At 31.0% G+C, this 23,307-nt stretch overlaps 1 protein-coding gene across 1 annotated transcript in view; it reads right to left on the bottom strand.

Moving 5' to 3' along the window:
* Positions 1-21,378, bottom strand: part of CDH9 (cadherin 9) — a 166,469-nt gene extending 145,091 nt beyond the window's left edge. Inside the window, exon 1 of the mRNA XM_007961266.3 lies at positions 21,222-21,378. The gene's annotated coding sequence lies outside the window, so the exon portion shown is untranslated. The remainder of the gene's footprint in view (positions 1-21,221) is intronic.
* Between the last annotated feature and the right edge of the window lie 1,929 nt (positions 21,379-23,307).

The following is a 23,307-nucleotide window of genomic DNA, read 5'->3' as shown; positions in this document are numbered from 1 at the left end:
GCATTTAGAAAGCCACATTGCTGAAGGCAAAGGAACTCAGGAGGTAGAAGCTGGCAGGAATCCAGCATTCCTTGATCTATCTCCATTTCTACTTGTCTAATTCACATATAGGTTCTTTTTTTTTTTTTTTAGTCTATTTTTTTATTTTATTTTATTATTTTTTTTATTTATACTTTAAGTTCTAGGGTACATGTACACAATGTGCAGGTTTGTTACATATGTATACTGTGTCATGTTGGTGTGCTGCACCCATCAACTCGTCAGCACCCATCAACTCATCATTTACATCAGGTTCTTTAATGTATATTATATTGTAGTAGTGATGTAGTATATATTTTAGTATACATTGTGTCTTTACTTTCTCATTTTTATTATGCTTTGAAAATTGCGTTGACAACTTTTGTGAAATGCTTTATATGTGATGGTAATATTAACTTTGATTTTGTTTCTGTTCAGAATAGTAAAAACAAGCATCGGTTCTGATAAGGTTGAGAGACACAAATCATAATTTCATTTACTTTTACAAAAAAAACCAGGTTAAGATCTATTTGCTTTTTCAGAAGATCATTTGGGTTGACTTCTATATTACAAATGGGCTATTTCATAAATTTTGGTAACCCCAAAATTGAAAAGCCATTTAAACTGATTTAAGCTTCTATTTATATATACGGTAAGAGAATTTTAAAAACTTGTTTTCACATATTGTATATGTTATTTTCCTCAGGTATACATCATCTTGATTTAAATACATATACACATACATGTAAAATTATATATATATATATATTTCAGAGAGAAATAATATCAAATATTTCTGACCTGTAGGTAGTTGTAATTAAAGACAAAATATTATTAACAAAATGTACAACATTTATTTCTAAGATTCCACTATTAGTAAGTTCAACTTGTCTTTATGGAAATCTCTTTCTGTTCCCAGGGAGCCCTCTAAATCATGTAATCAAGTAGATATATTTTAAGTGATGGTTCTACGCTTTTTAATAGAGACATCCAAATGCTCATGTGTCATACTGAGATATTAAGCATTCTCTTTAATAGTGTATTTTTTAATGTTGGTACCTCTGGGATAATATTATCAGAGTAAATTATATTATTTTTGAAAATCTTGTCTTACAATCTGAGAAGGATTGCGGATTTTGGAGTCCAAATTAAAATTTGTGTCAGGGTGGTACCTCTTGGTTAGGAAGATGTAAACCAGCTACACAACAGCAAGCAGAGAGCAAAGGACTCCTAGATGTCCATAGTCCAGTCTGGACTGGGGCACTACCAGGACAACAGAATTTTGAGTTAGCAATGATTTATTGGATTTTAGTTTTTATTTCCTCAGACTTTGTGTTCCCTACATCATCTTCATTCCTTTGTCCCATTGTAAAGTTTGTTTTTATGATTATTACTATATTATTATGTCCTATTATTAGTACTGCTGGGATAAACAAGAGGAACCTAATTTAGGCTAAGCACTGAAATCTGCCTAGAAATTGTGGGAGGAATCCCAAAAAAGTAATAACAGGTGAAATTCAGAATTGAAATAATTGGTGAAGTAGACTCAATTTCATGGAAGGATGAACTAGAATGAAATATTTGGGTCTGACGAGAAAGGAAAGCTATGGAAGAATGGAAAACCTAGATGTACATCTTCTATTACAGATGAGAGTACAGCAAGGAAGATGCAGATATTAATAAACTTGATGTCATAGTTTAGCTAGACTATCTCCAAATAATGACATTTTTGAATGTTTTCTAAAATTTGATTTTTTGTTTTTTTCTAAAATGCTAACTTCATCTTAGTAATTTGTATGTACTTTGTAATTATTTCACTCTATTCTGTTGCTATCTTTAGAAAATATTAGTAAATTATCTAGCGTTATTTTTTATGATCTTGGTGTCACTTTGTGAGCAGGTTGAGGTAATGTAATTGTTATATGTAGCATTTACATATGCTGAAATCAAGCTCATGGTAAAACTTTTGCATATTTCTTAACTCACACAGAGCAAAAAATGTAGTACAAAGATAGTACTCAGCTCCCATTTAGCTGAGAAAACATTGGCCATTCAATTATGAAATAAGTAAATAATAAATAAACCAACACAAATGAGGGAGAGTTTTAAATTCACTCGTCGGAAACAATAATTTTATATATCCTTTGAAATAAAATAAGTTTTAAATATAATAGAAAATTTAAGACAGGGTCATTTCTCTACATGTGAAATTCTTAATATTCATCTACCACATATAGACTTTGAAGTATTTTCATATTATTGAATTCTCCAAACAATGATTGCATTTAAAGTATCTGTGAAATGAAATACATTACAAGAAGTCAGCATGTTGGAAGGTTGGGTTTAGAAAGCAGACATCCCTGGAATAGATGATATTAACTTATATTCTTTCTTCTGACTTCTCTGTGATAATATATTCATCACAATTTATTTTCTATAATTTGTGATGGCATTAATATTTCATAATATAGATTTATAGTATTTAAATATGAAAACTTAATTATCTGAATTGCCTACTATGTTATTTTGAGTACAAATAATGCCATGTCAATTAATATTTAATTTTTAAAAATAATTATTTTAAAAAGTTGTTTGTTTCCAAAGGGTTAAACAAATACATTTAAATAGCTTAAAAATAAAAATGAAAATATACCTCTGCATTTATACTTTTAGATACTTAAAATAATAACTTAATTTCTTTTTTTCTGGAAACCAACAATTCCATGAATTTTATATTTACATAGTTGGCATTTACTGCTATTAAATATTAACACTTTAATACTATACTTAATTACTGCAGAATAATAAACAGAAAAAACAAATGTGATGATAATTTGCTTTTTAGTAGCTTGAATTATTTTAGTGTTAGTTTGAATTATTTTAAGTGATGTCATTATAAGATAAGATATATGTCTATCTTAAGTGTTTATGTGCATATTATTGTTAATTATATATATATTTTTAAGAAAGTTGTACACACTTTTGCTTTATACCTCTCGATCTTGATGTATTATTTTCTATGACATTATGAAAATAACTGAGAAAAAACTTTAAGAACATTTAAGATAAGAATTCACCCAAAAAGAATATATTCATGTATATATATATATGTGTATATATATATGCCTAGTGTTCAATACATTTTAAAGTTCTTCTTGGTTATTAAATGCTTTAAGGATAGCTAGTACATAGTTGGTGGGATAATAGAGCTCAGATATTTTATTTGGATAAATAGTATTGTAAAACACTCATAGAATTGACTGTTAATTCACTGAGAATAATGTGTATTAAAACACTCTTATCAAAATATATCCTTAATTTTGGGAAATGTTCTATGACTGAGAAATCAACTAGGAAAACTATTTATAAGTGTAGATTTGGCTTACTTTCTTTTGAAAATGATTTAAATTATTATTTTATAGAGTTTAATCATGGAATAAAAATCATTGACTCAAATATTATAAAATGCCAGTAGAAATGAGGGCATATTAGAGCAGCTTCTCCTATTTTCATATTATAATCTGGGCCTTCCAAAAGAGGGAGCTAAAGCATTGTGTTAAGCAGTTTGGTTTTAAGAATGTGAGGTTTAGAGCAGTTTTACACATGAATTGCTGTATATATATGTACATTTAACTGAGTTTGATGTTGACTTATTAATGTTGGCATATTAATAGTCAGTACTTAATTTATGATCTGCAATTGTATATTCCCCCAGAAGAAAATTATTTTTCAACAATCAGAAAATAATAAAAATAAATTATAAAAGTAGGAAGAAATATTAACTAAAATTTCTTCTTAAATTTTGAGTCTTACAAAGGAGAAAAATCATATAAGCCTCATATAACTTCCATCATATGATTTATTTCTCTACACTTATACAAGTAAGACTAATAACACTGACGTTGTTTCCATACACATGAATAATCTTTTAAAATAGTATAAAATATGATGCAGTTATAAAGTACAGAGCAGGAGTGTGTAAGATTTTATATAACATCAACAGTATCATTGACAAAGAGATCCTGTGTGTTAATTATGTGTGGTTTTTCCAACACAGTTGCTCCTCAAGTTCCCCATAGACTCGAGCAAGATACCATTATAAATAAAGGTTCATTGCTAGAGTAAAAGAGAATCTGCAGAACTTTATTGTAAAATGGTATTTTATAACAGGATTAATTTAATTAGTGAATAGATTAATTTCTTTCTTCACAACATCAGAAAGAAATCTTTAACTCCAGAAGGAAATCATAAGGAGAGGAAATAATTTACCTATAAATAATTAATTTTCATGTAAACAGACTGTGAAAACAAAGTGTTTAATTCACTACCGGATACTCTTGTGTTGTTATGTTTCCTTGAGACATTACATTGAAAGAGAGGGTTTTGCTCTTTTGTGAATTGGGGGTGCTTATCTTACACCTTCATGCTTTTCTTATTACTCCCATATCACTATAGATAAAACATGGTTAAGAATAGTAATTTCTGATGTGTCTAGTATCTGAAGTGCCTTACAGATAATTTTTTAAAATATATAAACCAATGAAATAACAGCGAGCACAGAATTTCAGAAACATTCTAATATGTAATCTCTCAATGAAATAACTAATTGTACATTTTTTTTAAATCTAGTTTTTCAAAAATTGAGTTTTTTAAAGGATTCATAGGACATTAGAATTATTTATTCTTTGAATGATTCCAACATTTACCTTTAAAATTATCAGACTGACATCTATACTTTGTCTTCTTCAAGGAATTGAACAGTTGTATTGACAAATTTCTCCATATCATACATTTCCTTGATATAAAAATAATTTGTATATGCAAATAGTAGCAAACATAGCACAATGTTATAGTCGCAGAAACATATATAGTGGGTTCAATCAGATGAGTTGATTACTAATTGAATTAGCTGTACCACGCAAATAATTTAAAATAGATAACTGATGACTGAAACATACGTTTCTTTTAGATAGTTGATAACTGAATTTGTTACCAGGTAATGATAGATGTGACTGTCTTGACTGCACAGTTTAAGCAGAGTATTCTGTACACAGGGTAAACGAATACATTTCTGAATATGTGGGACAATAATGAAATTCTAAATCACATTCTTTTTACACACAGAAATACTGATATCAATGTAGGGAAATTTAGGCAATATGGAAGTCAATGGAACAGACCAGTTCTGGTGCTAAACCGGTCACCAACACAGAGGACTCCACATGTTAGAAAAGGTCTTCAAGGAGGCCAGTCTGAGGTCATGATATTTAGGCTTTTGGATACTTCCAAGTAGTTCAGTTATTTGCATTGTTCTTTTTATTTTTTATTTTTTCATTTTTTATTTTTTTTTTTACTTATAAGATGGAAGCTTATTACAAAAGTGGTTGAAAGTTTAATATGACTATTTTCAAGCAACGTTGTAAATGACTTTGAAACTGAAAGAGCCCTTAGATGTCTCCTAGCCTCCTTCCATCATTTTAAAAATGAAGACATTAAGTCCCAGTGTGGAAAATGAATACAAGATCCCTCTCTCTGACCTTTTGACTCCCATCCATTGCCCTCTTTACAATACTAATGGTGTAATGTGCATGGTGGAGTGTAATTCCACCGCATATAATTTGGGAAAAGTTTAGTTAACTCTACTTTAGTAATGAAAGACAGAATAGACACTTCGCATAAATCAATTCTTTCTTCTTCACTTGGGAGGCTCAGTTGATTCATCATACTTTTGTTTTAGGAAGAGTTTCATAGAAAGCTAGACTCATCCACAGCAGTGAATTCAATGGTACTCATTTTTCTCTGTTAGTTACTCATGTCTAATACAATGCCATATTTTACATGTAAAGGATTATGAAACAAAAATAATTTTGTAAAAGTATGCAGACTCTCATTGATAATGCATTCTTATCTATGTAACTACTTCAGTAGGTCTGGATTCTACTCTTTTTTGTTTATTTGTTTGTTTGCCGCAGGATCACTTTTTAAACAATTTATCTGGGTCTTGGTATTCTTACTTGTAAAATCAGTCAATTAATTGAAATGTAAATTTGCTTTCTTCTTGCTGTAATAATTCGTGACCATATTGAATCATTCTTTTCTTAATTTAAAGATCTTTCATCCAACAGAGATAAAATCTTGTAGGATTAACATTTTTATTTAAAAATAGCATGTAAAGGTCAGGCATGGTGGCTTACGCCTGTAATCCCAGCACTTTGGGAGACTGAGGTCAGGAGTTCGAGACCAGTCTGGCCAACATGGTGAAACCCCATCTCTACTAAAAATACAAAATTTAGCTGGGCATGGTGGTGGGCACCTGCAGTCCCATCTACTCGGGAGGCTGAGGCAGGAGAACTGCTTGAACCCAGGAGGCTGAGATTGTGGTGAGCCCGAGATCATGCCATGACACTCCAGCCTGGGTGACAAAGGCAGACTCTGTCTCAAAAATAAATAAATTAATTAATTAAATAAACATAGCATTTAATTTCATTAGAAACCATTTTAAATTGACTCTCTTTTTATTAATGATGAAAACTGGACAAATATTTTCAAAGAATCATATTTTTCATACATTTTCAAATCTTTTTTTATACTTTCATAAATGGGAGATTTTTTTATTCTCCATGTCCTTGGAAAGTATGACTGCTTATATAATTTTTAACAATTTTTCAATTTTTTCAATATGTTCTTATTGTTACTCCCACTCTGCATTCATGATTAATTATATGGTATTTTTAAAAGCCAGTGTAAATTTCTTTTGAAAAAATGTAGTATCACATCAAGTAAAATCCTATTCAGGATAAAACATCTTTTCAATCGTTTATTTTGAGGTATAATTATGTTTTGTTTTCCACCTTCTTAAGAGTCTAGGCAAGAAAAACTAAAACATGTAAGGAAAAGTGTTACTACTATTCTCAAACACAGTAGTGAAATTATCTTGAGTCACTATTAGAAACTGACAGTTTGAGTATATATTTGAGTGAATATAATAATAATAAACAAGAATAACAATAAGCTCTTTGATACTTGTATTACCACAGTCATTAACGACAATTCCAAGAATTCTAATTATCTATACTTTTGAATGAGAAAACTGACATTTGGAGAAATGAAATAAATCAATTGCTATAACATTGGAAGCAAGAGATGAAACTTATGTTCTGACTAAGAGCCTGAATTCTTAACCATTGCGTTTAATATTTAGGTATGCTAGAGTTGATTTCTACTCTAGCTGAAAACATAGGGCTAGTCGTTTGAGCTGGGAATGGAGGTGCAGGAAAGTAGGAGGCATAAAGTTGGTATTGGATCAAAAGTCACAAATACCATACCATTTACAATGCAGCATATGATTTAGGATGAAAGTTAAGCAATGAAGAAAAAATAATAATTTAGCAAAACATGATTTACTCAAAATACAGTGTTGCATTTCCTTATAGAAAATATCTATTAATTTTTTGTGATATAATCTTAAAAATCCAAATTGAGCTTTATTGATTTCTTACAACATTTCAGCCAAAATGTGCATTCTATTGTGTAGAATGAGAAGCACATTGTGTGTTATTTGGGGAAAGAATATTGTCATTACAACTGTTTAATTCATACAAACGGTATAGACCTATCAATATATTTTGAGTAACTTGCTTACAGGTATTTTTAAGGAAAGTTATCCAAGCATTCTGCTAAGAACTTAAAGTTCAATGTTTAGTAAATACATTGCATATCAGGAGAGTCAAGAAAAGATGACTGGGCTCATAACCTAATACAGATATAGTAGGGAAAATAACTGGAGACCAATCAGGGGACTGACCAGAGTCCTGATACAAAGAAACATAGGTTACTTTAGTACAATTAGCTCAGAAAGCTAAACTGAAGATCATCAAAATAATAAGTCAATAAAGAGGGAAGAGAAACCATAAAAGTACCAAAGAAATAAAGGTGGGCATGACACAATAGACAAAGTGCTAACAGTGGAACCTGCAAGACAACAGTTTCTGGGAAGTAGAGAAGAACTGCCATCATGTAATTTGCTTCCTTCTTTTGGAAACTGTACTAAAAGGATGGAAAATGTTCAAGGTAAAACATCACACAGATAGAGAAGGACTTGACCTTTGGCGACATTTGAGAGAAGTCTAGAGCAACAGGTTTTTATTCCCTCGTGCTTCCATGAAGAATAGAACATCCCTCAACATTCAGACTAAAGGAGCATCAATCCTGTTACAGAATTATATTTTTTGGAGAGTTGTAAGATTGTGTCCTGTATTATTACAAATAAAGATACAGAAATCGACAGAGACATATACTGATATATATCCTTACACTAAGATCCCACTTCCTGCCTCAGCTTCAGTGAGTCTTTCACTTATCACCAGGAGGCACTGGAGAACTAAGTTTTTGGACACTCACAGTTAAAATTTTAATTCTCTATAATAGTTGTTTGAAATTTCTGCTTGAAATTTATTAAATAGCAATATTTAATGAAATTCTAACTTTGTATACATAAGAAGATGAGCATTACATCATATTGGAATATCTTATTTAATCAAGCAAGAAAAAATAGAAAAATGTAGGTTTTAATTAATAAAACACTGAAACAAGAAATGCAAAGTGTCCAGTTCACATTCTTATTATACGTTTATAATTACTGAGATAAGCATAATATAACAATGTGGGATTTATGAATTAAATTAACTAGAATTAGAATTCTATTCTAACATGGGTAAATTTCATTAACATACCAGGGATGTGTCACCTGTTATTTTTTTCTACCCAAAATAGTGTGTGTCATAATATTTCCTTCTCCTCATTTGGATTCAATTCAAATGTCACCTTCTTCGAGAAACCTTCTCGTGCCACGTTCATAAATCTCTGCTTACCTCTCCAGTCACTCTCCATCATACTACCTGTTTCCACAGAATTTAAACATATTTTTAATTATTCTTTTTGTTATTTGTATCACTCCTCTAGAAAATACCTTCTTATGATTAAAAACTTTGCATCATACTCACTGCTATAATACTGGCATCCAGAAAAATGCTTGATGCATAGTAATGTTTGAATAAACATTTGGTGCTAATGCTTCACTATAGAAAAAAATTAGTAAGTAATATAAATTTAAATATTTTGTATATTTTATAAGCATTAACGCCAGTTGACAACGCATTGGAGAAACCAGTAAATCATTAACATTCACCAAAAAATACTGTTCAAATTAATTTTGGTGAATGTTACTTACAAGTATGCAATCATTATTACCACTTTTGTTAGAATCATATTTTTCAAACCACAATAAAATCCTTACATAAATGAATCATCTTTTATAAGTTGTATTAATTTTAAGGTCACGAATGGCATTTACTTTATGGTGGTTAATGTAATTCAAAGACTAAAAGGGGGAAGTCATAAAAAGATTTAAAAAAACAAAGTCAAATACTTGGCATTAAAACAGATTATGATACGAAAGCTTAGGAAATTTTATTATTATTGATTTAAAAGATTTTCATCATTCACTCATATCTCCAAGATCCATGAGTAATATACTCATTTTAACTTCAAGCGATAAAATATCTATGATATTAGTATTCTATATTAATTTCAAGTAATACAACTTGCAACACAAAATTGTTCAAAATACAAAGCATTTCCATTGTGTGCTATGTCAACTTAAGGAAACTTATGATGTGAATATTTACATTCAGACTAGCTTATCTAATTTCAAGAACAATGAAATTAATCATTAAATTAATCTAGGCTTCTCTCCTACTTTTGCATATGGAGGGAACCAATACCCTTTACCCGGATACAAGAACCTGAACTATAACCTTCTTAAGAATAATGGTAGTCATTAAAGAAGCCATCAATTGTGTCTCCTCATAAAACCCTATAATGCAGTTACTGCTAATATCTTACTTTCGCATAGAAAGCTCCTGGAGCGCCAAGGCATTAAAAGACTTTCTCAAACTCACACATGAGGTATAGAGTAAAACTGGTTTTTGTAGGTAGGATGTCTGGCTCCAGGACTCTACCTGCCCTTACCCTGACTATCATAAAATACTGCCTGCTAAACTTGTTTACTACATTTTACATATGACACAATTTGCACCCAGAAGTAAAGATAACCTACTAGCAAAATGGAGTAAGTAAATGTGGGAGCTGGGAGGAGATCGCGGGTCTCCACGTGCATGGGGCTGGCATCATCAGCCTAGTGCACTTTTGTTTTTATTCTGATAAAATGGTGTTGTTGATCATAAATGTTTTAATTCATGAACTGGTAAGCAGTCCATACATTTTTGGGGGGATATAGAAACTCTCCATGGATAACATGAAAGCTGTAGCCTTTCTTCTAGTAAACTCAAATTAAAACATAAATACAGTATTTTTGGACAGATTTCAGAATAGTTTTGACTATTTAAAATGTTCATTTTGACATTATAGGGCAATAGCCCTCAGATTTTTGTGATCAAGAATGTCTAGACCGGGCACAGTGGCTCGCGCCTGTAATCCCAACAATTTGGGAAGCTGAAGTGGGCAGATCACTTGTGTGCAGGAGTTCGAGACCAGACTGGCAAACATCGTGAAATCCATGTCTACCAAAAAATACAAAAATTAGCTGGGCAAGGAGGCGCACACCTGTAGTCCTAGCTACTCGGGAGGTTGAAGTACAATAATCACTTGAACCCGGAAGGCAGAAATTGCAGTGACCTGAGATCCTGCCACTGTACTCCAGTCTGGTTGACAGAGTGAGACCTTGTCTCAAAATAAATAAATAAATAAATTCTTTGTAGAAGTAAATATCCTAGACCCCGCTTTCTGAATTTACTATATACTACATAGGGCTTGATAAATAGGTACTGTTGTAATGGACAGGTAGTTGAGAATGGCATTTGAATAGCAGGGAATCACATGAAAGAGGGCATGGAGTCAGGCAAGGACAAGTCTTTTCCATAAAGTGTGGTATCTGTTTTGACGAGAGTGATTTTCACTAGAGTGATTTTTGAAAGTACACTTGGAGATAATTCAATTCCTAAAGTGTTTCCTGACAAAATTCTGCTTCAAGTATATTTTTAGGTACTGGTTTATAGATATAAACGAAAAACCATATTTTAAGACTCAGAATATAGCAGAAAAAATTAAAATACAGGAAAAAACCCAATTGCCAAAAACCAAAAACTTAGATTCAAGTCTGTAGAGTACTGACTTACATTTCTGGATGTGATGGAGTGTTGGTAGGGATTAGGAAAGAGAAGATTACTTGAACACATTCCTACTTTACAAAATTATATTTTGTAGAATGTATCAGTAGTTAAAAGAATTGTTGGCCAGGGGAACAACTAAAAGATTGTTTAAATAATATGGCACAAAAGGTATTAATTTTCCAAAGAATGGTCCGAGGATTAAATAGGAAAGGCCAATTTAAGATATAGTAAAGATTATATCTCACTCCATTTGACAACGTCTTATTTTAAAAGAGATAATTACAAATTATGGAATTTTTTTTATGTGAAACTTTTGGAAGCATTGAGGAGTAATGAAAACATGACCTTAAACTAATGTGAAACGTTATAGTGTAATTATTGGGTTATTTCATATTAAGATTATTGGTTTCAATTTTAGAGGCAATATCAAAGAGAATTCACTTCACACAGGGTTAGTTACCAGTAGGGTATAATCTATAAAATATGTCTCATAGAATTGGAGCAATATTGGATGTTTATACCGAAGAGAAAATATAATATGCTAAGCAAAATTTTCTTGGAATGAATTTAATGTTATTAAATAGAGGTGGAATAAAGATCAGTTCCAAGCTATCTAGGCAAAACAAAGTCAGAGAGAGATAGAGAGAAAGTTACAAGTAGATATCTTATCACAATGACAAGAAAGGAATCTCTATCTGAAGTTGTTTGAAACAGTGGACTCCAAGCGAAGGTGGTTTTCCCAGTGCAGCAGGTGCAGCCTCATCACAGCACAGTGCCTAAGATGTGGTAGTGTTCAATAAGGAGAAAATTTAAATGTAAGAAGATGAAATAATTAGCTAACGGATGGATGAATACATTATTACAAAAAAATCTAAGGATATTTTTCCTGATTGTGAGTCTAAATGATAGGAAAGTGAACGGCTCATACGGGATCCCAAATAGACTTATCCATGAACCTGCACACATTTGGGAGATCACATTACAGTGGTGGTGTTAGGAGAAGCATTGCTTCCTACACCTGCAAATTATAAGATGGACTGACATTGCTATGAAATGGAAATGAGACACAAGATCAGTTTCTTCATGTGGAAAGTTAGAGACATCCATTATGGGGCTCCTGAGGCCAAGCAGGCAGTATAAAAACATTTTGCCAATTTGTCTCTCCACTCCACCTACCTCCGTTAAAGGTAGTAATAAGTATGCAAGGATATCCTTTGCTTTTCAAGCCTCAGTTTTTCTTAACAGTTCTCCAAAATCCTCATATACCTGTATACTTGCAGGGCTGCGTTGTTGGACGTGTGGACAGGTCCTCTTTTTAGTAAAAGTACTTCTCATTCTACTTATCTCTTCTTTGTGAATTGTGACCTTGGCAATACTCAACTGTCTCTAAGGTTCATTTCCCGTAGTAGGGAGAGACGGAGGAGAGGAGAAGAGCTTCTAAAGCTAACCATAAAATATGCTGACCCATTTTTATTAGTTTCCACACCTAAGGAATTTCTTGTGTTGGAAAAGCCACTTTTTGTAGCAATTAACTGAGTAATCTCCCAAAATGAATGCCCAGTTAAAAAGGAGAAGCACTTTTAGTTAAATTTATTCTGTCTTTGAAGTAGAGGAGGAGTTGGGGTAGGGAATAATGAACCAGGGAAAGTAGAAAAGCAGGAGGGATGGAAACAGAAGTAGCAGAGAAGCAGAGATTAAAAAAAGTTGTACTGAATTAAGAAGCACAGGTGGTCAAAAGCAAAAATATAAATAAGTCATCGCAGTTTATTGTAAGGAGAAAACCTATCTGCTTTCTAGGTATCAGCATAGATTTATGCTGAATCTGTTAGAAAGCAGTAGACGACATACAACCTAAGTCAACTTTACTTTAGCCATCAAATGATTTAGAATTAAAACATAACAAAAAAAAAATACAGAAGGAGATGAGTATGGATATCGTTCCTCAAAGATTATAATTATATTTAAAGGAGCAAATACATATAACACTCAGCACATGAATCTAGCATATTAAATATAGTAACAGTAATTTTTCACATCTATATATAATTATATACTTGGTATATTATTTGATTTTTTAAGTATATATGTTATCTAGAACATTTTAAATCACATGCTAACTACTAAAAATATCTTCTGTAGTCTTAACTTATATACTTTCTTTTCTGTATGCTAACATTGGTTACAAATTTTTTCAAGTTGATTATTTAATATGTTTAATTTTTTCTCACAATGAAGATAATTAAAGATCACTTTCATACAAAGCTGCTTAACATAAGCCAAAAACTGAGAAAGAAATGTAAGTAAAACATTACATAATTAGAATTGGATATATGATTACAACTGCTATTTTAATAAAAAATTCATATCGTTTATAAAACATCTCTTCTTCATAGAAAACCACTATGTTGTATGAATATACATAGAATTCTAAAATGATAAAATAGTTACTTATTTTTCAAGATATCCTTTCAAATTCATATTTTATAGAACAAAATAATACTTTTAAGTGGTCAGGATACATTCCTTCAAACAGATAACCTAAGTAGAATTTGCAATCTGGTTAGAATGTACTCACACTCTTTCTATATAGGCCTTTTATTCATATTTTCTTGTAATTTAGGAAGACTACAATTTATGATCTTTGCAATATAAATCTAAGACATACATAAGTCGTATATTTATCCTGCAATGACATTGTATTATTTCCTGAATGTGTGTTAAAAAATTTATTCGGTGTAAGACTTCAATAGACCTAGTTTAGTTTTAGGTGTATAGAAGAATTTTCTTGCCCATGTTTAATAAAGAGTTGCAGTGGTTTCAAAGCCAATGCTTTATCTGTCAACTAGCAAACTTGCATGCCTAATAGGTCTGGGAGGAGCAAAAGGTCTACAGTGGCAACATGTTTCAATGTAAACTGTTGTGTGACTATGCTACTGAATCTGCTGTGGACTCCCACCCCTCTCATGTCTTCATTCTGTCATTTGGTCTCTGGAGGTTTCAACATTAATCTTTGGGTATAAATGCTTATGAACTCCCAGTAGCTTGCTGACACATACTTATTTCAAGAAATTTGATCAGAACAATTCTCTTCTTAATTTTCTAAAATCATATATGATTTCCAAAGTTGAAACTTACTTTCCTATTTAAGTAAAATAATCTGGCATATTTAGCTATTGAAAAACCCAGTTTAACAAAGGTCACAGGTCCAAAGCTGTGAGGGTGAGACACATCACACATATTTATATATCTAACTGTCTATGTATAGAGATATATATATAAAAATATGAATAGACTATTGATAAAAACTCTCCATCTTACTATGGTGAAATAACCCTATAATATTTTTTAAAAAGCACTTTATTATTGATATTCACAATTTGTATTTTAATAGAACTTCATATTTTAAACTGACTGAAATTAACTATAATTATAAAGATATATATTTTTATTGCAAGTATAATAATATTCTTTATTGTCAGTGATTGTATTAGGAATCTGAATTCTAAACTAAACAAAAAAGATAAATATCATTTGAATAAACAAGTGTACATATTATTATAATACATTAATGATTTAATTTTTGGGAAAATTATGTATTGTCAGAAATACAAATCTGAATTTTATTTAATGCTAGTATGTGAAAAAAGCTGAATTCAAATCATATTTAATATGTCACATCATCTAGATAAACTGGCAAAACTTAGGGGAGGAAGAAAACTATTTTCTTTCTTCCAACTCTTGGACCTATTCCACTCCCTGCTTAATACATGTGTAAATACTTTATTAAGTTGTAACATTAATAAGTTGTGACATTAACCTAGAAGAAGTGGTAGTAATAAAATATTCCTGTTTGCTTGTTTTATGAAGTACTGTATATCACATATAAGAAAAAGTGATACTGTTTAAACTTAGTATCATTTTTAATATAAAGTAAATATACCGTCAAGCACATTGTTGATTTACCAAGTAATACAACAAATATTTAAGAGCTATTGACTCTCAGGGAAAATAGTCAAATAAGTATTTAAAAATTTCACCATATAATGTGTTTGCTTTGTATTATACATGACCAATGTAAAATTATAAGAATTTTATTTCCTGATAATTATCTACTTTTTATATAAACATAGTTTGAGATAGCATTAACTTCTATGTTACATATTTCTCATCCACTGTAAATGTGGGTAAAATGATAATAAATTTTGTGAGGTGTTCAAGAATTGTGAACATTCAATAAAGAATAATTATTTCCAGGTACAGCCTAAAAAATAAAATTCTAATTTTTCCTATTCAAAAAATTATCCAATTCAACCATTTTAGATGGTCTATAATTGAGTTTAAGATTTTCCAAAAATAAAAAATGTTCAAGTGGTATTTTATCATTTGTTTATAATATCTAATACTGACTAACAGAAGAGTTACTTTAGTTCCTCCTGTTACACCATTGTAATAATTAAATATGATAATTAATTTATGTGAACATTGAATTTTCACAATTTTTTAATTAATTGATTGTGCTTTCTTTCTGTTTTGCATATCTATTCTGGATGCATACACACACAAACACACAGACATGGCTATAGATACAGACATACAGAAATATGAATGAAGAAACATATATGCATATATAGAGATAAAGTTTTAAATATATAAATAGAAGATACATAGATGATAGATACATAGATACATAGATGATAGATAGATACATAGATGATAGATAGATAGATAGATGATAGATATATAGATGATAGATACATAGATGATAGATAGATAGATGATAGATACATAGATGATAGATACATAGATGATAGATAGATAGATGGTAGATAGATAGATAGATAATAGATACATACATAGATGATAGATAGATACATAGATGGTAGATAGATAGATACATAGATGATACATACATAGATGATTGATAGACAGATACATAGATGATAGATACATACATACATACATAAATGATAGATACATAGATACATAGATACATAGATGATAGATAGATAGATACACAGATAGATACATAGATAGATACATAGATGTTAGTCTGTAATTTCAACTAAGTTTTCTGTTAACTTTCTGTTAAGTTTTCTTGAACGTTTAAGTTTTCTTTAACAAGAAACTGTTACATTTCTTCTGCAGCTTAATTACCATTAAAATTAAAAAGAAAACATTTTTCTTACATGTTCTTTATATTATGAAGCATTTATAACATATAGATGTGAATATTTTAAAACATTTCTAGAAATTATGTAATAATACTACAGTAACCTGCTTTGGTAGAAAAAAACAAGTACATTTTAGAGTTGGCTGATTGTCCGAGGAAAACTCCCTTAGACAACTTTTAAGACTCATTTCCCAGTTTTATAAAACTAGTGTATTTCATATCATGTCTTTTGACCCAGGAAGTGAATTACTGTTGCTCTTTTGCCTGGATTACACTTTGTTATATGCATTATTTGTTGTCTCCCCTGTTATACAGATTGCTGTGTATATCATTTCTTTTTTTATATGACTTTCCAAAGATGCTCTTTTACAAAATATGAGGAAAAAGTCTATTATGCTTTGGAAACTGTGTTAATAATATATAAAGTATGTCAAGTGCAGCATATTCTAATATAAATTCTGTTAGATATATGTTTCTACCAACTTCCAATACATTAATGAACATATTAAATCTTTCATATTCAAATTTAAATAATAACTATTAGTTACTATATTTCCACTGTAAATTGAACTAGTGTTTGGAGGAGAAATTAAAATGAAGTCATCCACACTCTTCGGAATTGTAGAGCCAATTTCAAAATCTGATATGAGGGGTTGGCTTTTTAATCCATATTTATGAAACCATCATATGCTCTGGTGTTTCATCTATCAATTAGAGAGGTCAAAAATTATCTTGCTCATCAAGAGAAATGGAAGATATACAAAAATGCTTGTTTCTCCTGCAACTGGATTATAATTTGCTAAATTAATAAGATAGAAAAAAATACTCAGAAAAACCTTGAATGTCATTTTAAGAAAATATTCAGCTCTTTTCTTTTTGTCTTTACTTTTCTTCCTAAAATATAAATAAATAATACATCTCTCTCACACACACACACAAACACACAAACACACAGAGCATCTGTGACCACAGCACCCCATGATGTTTCCACTTTCCTCTCACAGCCAATGAGATCCATTATAATGACTTTTATGTTTGGAGAGGTGTTCCTTGGAAGTGCTAATATGAAGTCTCTTGGTCAGGCTCCAGAGACCCTGCTTTTGTTCAGGCACTTTGCATTTGTAATGTAACTAGAAGACCATGTCTTTCTAGTGCTAAATTTAGGGATAAGTGCATTAACATGTTAGGGCTGTTATGGAAATGTGTAAGAGTGCTATAAAGACATTTTCCTCACTGTATACTCCTTACCATATTTTAATAATGAGGATAATGGTGCTTCCAGGCAGAGAAATTGAAATGACTCACAAGAGGAAAAAAAAAAAAAAAAAAAACCTTTTTAGATTGTTTATAACAATCCAGAATTCATTGTTTTCAATAGTCTATACATCTCTATCTATCTATCTATCTATCTATCTATCTATCTATCTATCTAATCTTCATCTATGTATTTATCTATTATCTATCTGTCTATCATCTCTTTATGTATTTTTCTATATTTCTAATTTGAGTTTCATGACTTAATACCTTAAAGTTCCACGTAATATTGCATATATATACATATACACATATATACACATATACGTGTGTGTGTGTATATATGTAAAACTTGATAGTCTTGAATATGTAGCTTGATCTCTTTCTAAGCCTCCGCTTTCACATGTGTAAAATTAGAGAGAGAGAGAGTTAAAATCCCTTTTCTAAAGTTCCAAAATTTTATATAAACACCTAAATAAGATAATTTCATGGGTATTGAGAGTTATTTGGGATATCTTTGAAAAGACAACTTGTTTCTGAAAACAAATATGCAAGATACAGAAAAAGAAATTGCTTTATCTTAGGAAACATGTTTTCTGTTCTATAAGAGAAATGACCACATTTATAAATTTAGCATCAGGTAAAAACAAACAAGACTCATTTTAAATCAATGTCCTTCTGATTCTATTTAGCATGCTTTCTTCTTCTTTAAGAAAATTTAAGCAGGTGATTTATAAGGTAAAATACCCAAGAAACTAAATAGAATTTTTATTACAAAAAAATCTCACCATGAATCAAAATTACTCTATGTTAATATTGCTATTGACTTGTGTGTGTGTGTGTGTGTGTGTGTGTGTATGTGTGTGTCCTTGAAGTCAAAAGTATTACACTGGACATTTTTTAAGGCATCATTTTTTTCTAATGTGAGATTATTTGTACATCATATTTAAATGTGTCTTTGAGTGAGCAAAATTAGTCTTAAAGAATATAGCAAATTAATGATAAGTTATATTGAAGCATCTGCATTAATATTAAATAATTATCTATCTAGACTGTTTACTTTCATAGAGAACAAGTTACAGCCAATGTTTATTCATGACACATTCACACATTTTAAAAAATTAACTTTCACCTTAATCTATACTTTCTTGCATATTATATGTTGCCACATTAATTGCATATTTTATATTATATAATTTGTAAGCACTCTCTACAGCATTCTTATTAACTACATCCATATACTGTAGAAATATTGTGGGGAAGGAGCATCTGCCTCATATCACTATTGATACCTAAATAAAGCTAAGCCAGTAGAATAAAAAAATATTAATTAACTTTGCTTTAAAAATCTTACTTGGTGAATGTACCATGGAAGGCACACAGCATTGGCTAAGCTTGGCATGTATAGGGGTTATAGGAAAACACCAGAACAAATCCCTCCATGCAGGATGACGTTCAAATGAGCTTCTGATTCAACACACGATTTATCAAGCTGAGCAACACAACATTTAAAAGAATAATTTCAAGATCAACTTTGATATTGTACTCTTCTGACACACAGGCAATGGTATGAGACATTTTTATTTTCTTTATGCAATGAATGCAATAACAGTAGCATAAGTATGCAAACCATTTTGAAGATTTTTAAACTTTCAAATACTGTAATAAAAGAAAAATAGTATTTTTTATCCTAGAAAAATTATTATCTGACAGGACTATTGTTTTTATTAGTACTACCAAATCTGTCTAACTTCAGTGTATTACTCTTAAATTCATACTACTCTCTGCTTTCTCTAAAGCAGTTCTTCTATTTATTTCCAGAATTGGATTTGCTCCTAGTATGTACTTATCTTGCTTTCTTTTTCATTTTTCAAAACACGTATAGAGATGAAGGTATTTCAACATGTAAACATATATCTGTTAAGTGCATATAATTATTTGTCTACTCCTCATTTGGAAAAACTTCAGTCAAACCCATAACATATTTGGTGACAAGACTACAAACACATGCTATTTATGTTATGTTCAAGTTCTTTGGTGCTATGTGCTGTAATAGCATGTTATTTCATTTTCCTTATCTTTCAAAAGATCTATGTTTCAAACCTGGACTAGCCAGTTTTATAGTTGCAAAAATGTATTTCACAATTGACATAGCCTTGCCTAGGCAATGATGTAGTGTTTGAATGTGAAAAATAGGATTCATCTTCTGCAGAATGTAGGAGAAGGTTTTTTACAAAATTGAGAATCTTGAATAATCGAAGTCATTCTTTACGACTGTGCCTGAAGATGGGTAATTCTTCTAAATTCATAGATAAAGCAAAGAGAGACGAAGAAATATTCCCTTCTGTCTTGCAAAAGTTACCACTTTTTTTTTTTGATGTCACAAAATCATTCATTCTTCATGCTACAAAGATTTAGAAACCTTGTGAAAAAATCACTATTAGGAATCTCATATATCTATAATACAAAATATAAAATGACAACACATCTCCGGAGAAGACCACCAATTTCTCCTCAGATCTGTAGTCCATTGTATCTTCATCAAAAGTTGATGATACAAATAAATGTAAACTTATCTACTACAGTTAATAACTTTCTTTTTATGACACCTTTGTTATTTAAAACAGATGATGAGAATTTCACCCTGGTAACAATCTCTAACTGTCAATACTAAAGAATTTTGATGACTTTATAGCTAAAATCCAAGCCTTTATTGAGACAAGCATACCTGCACAAATTTATGTGGTGTTAATGGTCATCTTGAGCATGCGATGGAAAACACAATAAAACAATTATCCACCAAATCAATGCATTTCCCACGTCACTTCAATTTTTTTCAATGCCAATTTTGCCTTAGAAACACTCCCTTTCTTGTGGCTTTCATCTAGTCGTCATGACATTAAGATATATTTGCCTACAATAATGGAAAACAATTATAGCTAACAGATATATACATTCAAAGTGTTGACCTCAGTGAGAGTCACAAATATGTGAAGAAACCTCTTTTACCAGGTAAAGTGATCACCTTAATCCTGACATCCAATATGCATCTGTGGCATTTTTACTATTCATACATTGTTTCATTGATAATATTGAAAATAAAGAAAGCATTTCTTATTCAATTATGAATAAAGATGCCCTTATTTTTGACAGTTTTGACTCAAATGATTTAAACAAAAGTTATGAGAAGACCAGGAGTCCATTTCAAAGTAATATAATAATCATATACATGAGCACATAAATATGTGAGTAATTGAAAGCCACCACGATCAACTGATACAATTTTAAGTTTAGTTTTATTTTTACAACAATATTCCATATGCAAATATGAGGACTATAAAAAGAGCTTGAGTAGGTATCAGCTTTGTAAAAGTAAAATAAGAAGCAAATGTTGCAAGTTTTGTCACTGAGCATGTAAACATTTTATTCAAATACTACTAAAATGTATTCTTATGTGCTTCCAAGTGTTGAGAGAGAGAGAGAGAGAGCAAAATATAGCAACCAGGAGAAAAGCAATATTTGTACTACTTCGTTATAAGAAAGCAAAAACTGAATAGCTTACATTGTCAAGCAAAGTAAATAACACTTACCTTGCTTAACAATGGAACTGAGTTTAGCCCTACTCCGCACTGACAATTCCGTTGTTGCTTCTGTCTCGGTCCTTCTCTTCTCTTTTTATAGTATCTTCACAGCTGAATCTTCATGCATCTCAGTGTGGCTTTCTCTTCGAGCATCACTTTTAACTCAGACAGGCAGGAAGCTGAAGCCAAAGGAACTCTCTATCTGATTGGTTTCCATTCAGCGTTTCTGATTAATAAGAAACGTCCCTCAAATAGGAAGATACTGCCGCTGATGGCGCTGCAGGGCGCCAGGTTTGGGCTTGGGGGACTGAAGACCTCTTTGGACACAATGATTTGCAAGCGAATGAAGTGGGAGGACTCCGAAAGGAGGGCTTTGTCAAAGACCCCCCATAAGAAAAAACGACACAGTGTTTTTAGTCTCGGTTAATCAGCTCTCCTTAATCTGTTTGCAATTGGGAGAGAAAGGTCACAGCATGTCTGTAACCTGTAAATCATCTGTAGAAAATATATATCACAGGGAGAGTGCTGTTGCTCAAATGAAATTTTGTGTATGGTTCCTGCAGAATTTACTACTACCTATTTCAATTCAGTGTCAAAATGTCAAGTTTAAGAAAAAGAGGAGAAAAAGAATTCAGATAATATTTATCATTAATAACGATGAATTTTTAACTTTGCCTCTATGAGTATATAATCTAAAATAATCTTTTGCAAACAATGTTAAACATCTACAAATTAATGATTGACATATTTGCTTTCAGTAAAGATAATGGTTTTAATTATAATTTTAAATTTCTGGAACGACTTTGCTTCTTACCCGATCATGCAATTGAATGAGTTTCATCTTCCCTGGAAATAACCAAAAATAATGGTGACCATAACCACATCACAGAAACTACATGATCCACCTGTTAGAGTCCCTGTTGTACATTGTACAACTCTCAGAGAGGGTGAACCAAAGCTAAAGTCAAGCCCTGCTTTAGAGAGAAGTCTGTTTAGTAGTTCTGGAAATGGCACAATAAGAAAGGTATTGATTAGTCGATAAATCCTTCTGAAAAAAGTTCTAGTAATAGTTGTATGAAATGCACGGTGGGGATATGGCTCACTTTATAACGGCTCGTTAAGTCACAGTAAGTAAATACCTTAAGTGCGAAAAAATATCAATATCCTATTTGATGCTTCAAAGGAAAACTGACAATAGAAAAAACAATTCAACTTCTATTTTTTCCCCCAATGGTAAAGCTTATCCATGAAGGGTAGATAATAGAGGTGCCCATCAGAGGCTTGTGCATTATGTAAATTCGTTTCTTTAAAAGGAAAACAAATGTTTTTTAAAAGATACAATTTTACGTATCTCCAAATAAAATGTGACACTACTAAAACGTGGTGATTGAACATGGAGTGAATGGCTTTTAAATACTTGTGTGTTTGAAGTGTAGGAGGTGGACAAAAAAGGGAACTTTATTTTGTTCATCTATAAATAAAGAAAAAGAAGGAAGAAATAAAGCCTTATGCATATTCCCAGGGCTAGAGAGATTCAAGTGGTTAAGACAGCTTGGTGAATTCTTCATGGAGGCTAAGACTGTTTTCTTGAGGCGAAGACACTTAATTTAAAATTCACAGGCTCCTTTAGACTTATGTCCGCTGGGTCTACTCGCTCCTTTAAATAAAACTACATATTATAGAAGCCTCTTTATTAATACTGAGATAAAGTAATGAATGTAAAGTGGGAAAAAGGAACCAAACAAAATATTTTATCATAGTTTAAGGTAAATATTCACAAATAAAAGCTTTAAATCCCTTATGTTGCATACATTTTATTTCCCACTGAAATCCAACTGTGGGAAAAGGCTGTTCTGTGTGAAATCCACAATTCAACAGAGCAGTCTAAATCCTGATTTGAAGTTATTTTTACTACTCTGCGAAAAAAAGGAAAAAGAAAAGGGTTCCCAAATGAAAGGTCTTCTACCTTTCTCTTGTTTGGTATGGAATTAGCATTTGAAAACAAATGACTTAAACCTTGGAATTGTCAAAGATTCTTTTATATCATGTGCATAGCTACTTGTAAGTTTTCAAATGTGAGTAGCATTCTATGTCA

Source organism: Chlorocebus sabaeus, chromosome 4 (genome assembly GCF_047675955.1).
Source record: "Chlorocebus sabaeus isolate Y175 chromosome 4, mChlSab1.0.hap1, whole genome shotgun sequence".
NCBI classification, from domain to species: Eukaryota; Metazoa; Chordata; class Mammalia; order Primates; family Cercopithecidae; genus Chlorocebus; species Chlorocebus sabaeus.
The sequence above is the reverse complement of the archived record's forward strand: the minus strand, read 5'-3'. Positions and strand labels throughout refer to the sequence as shown.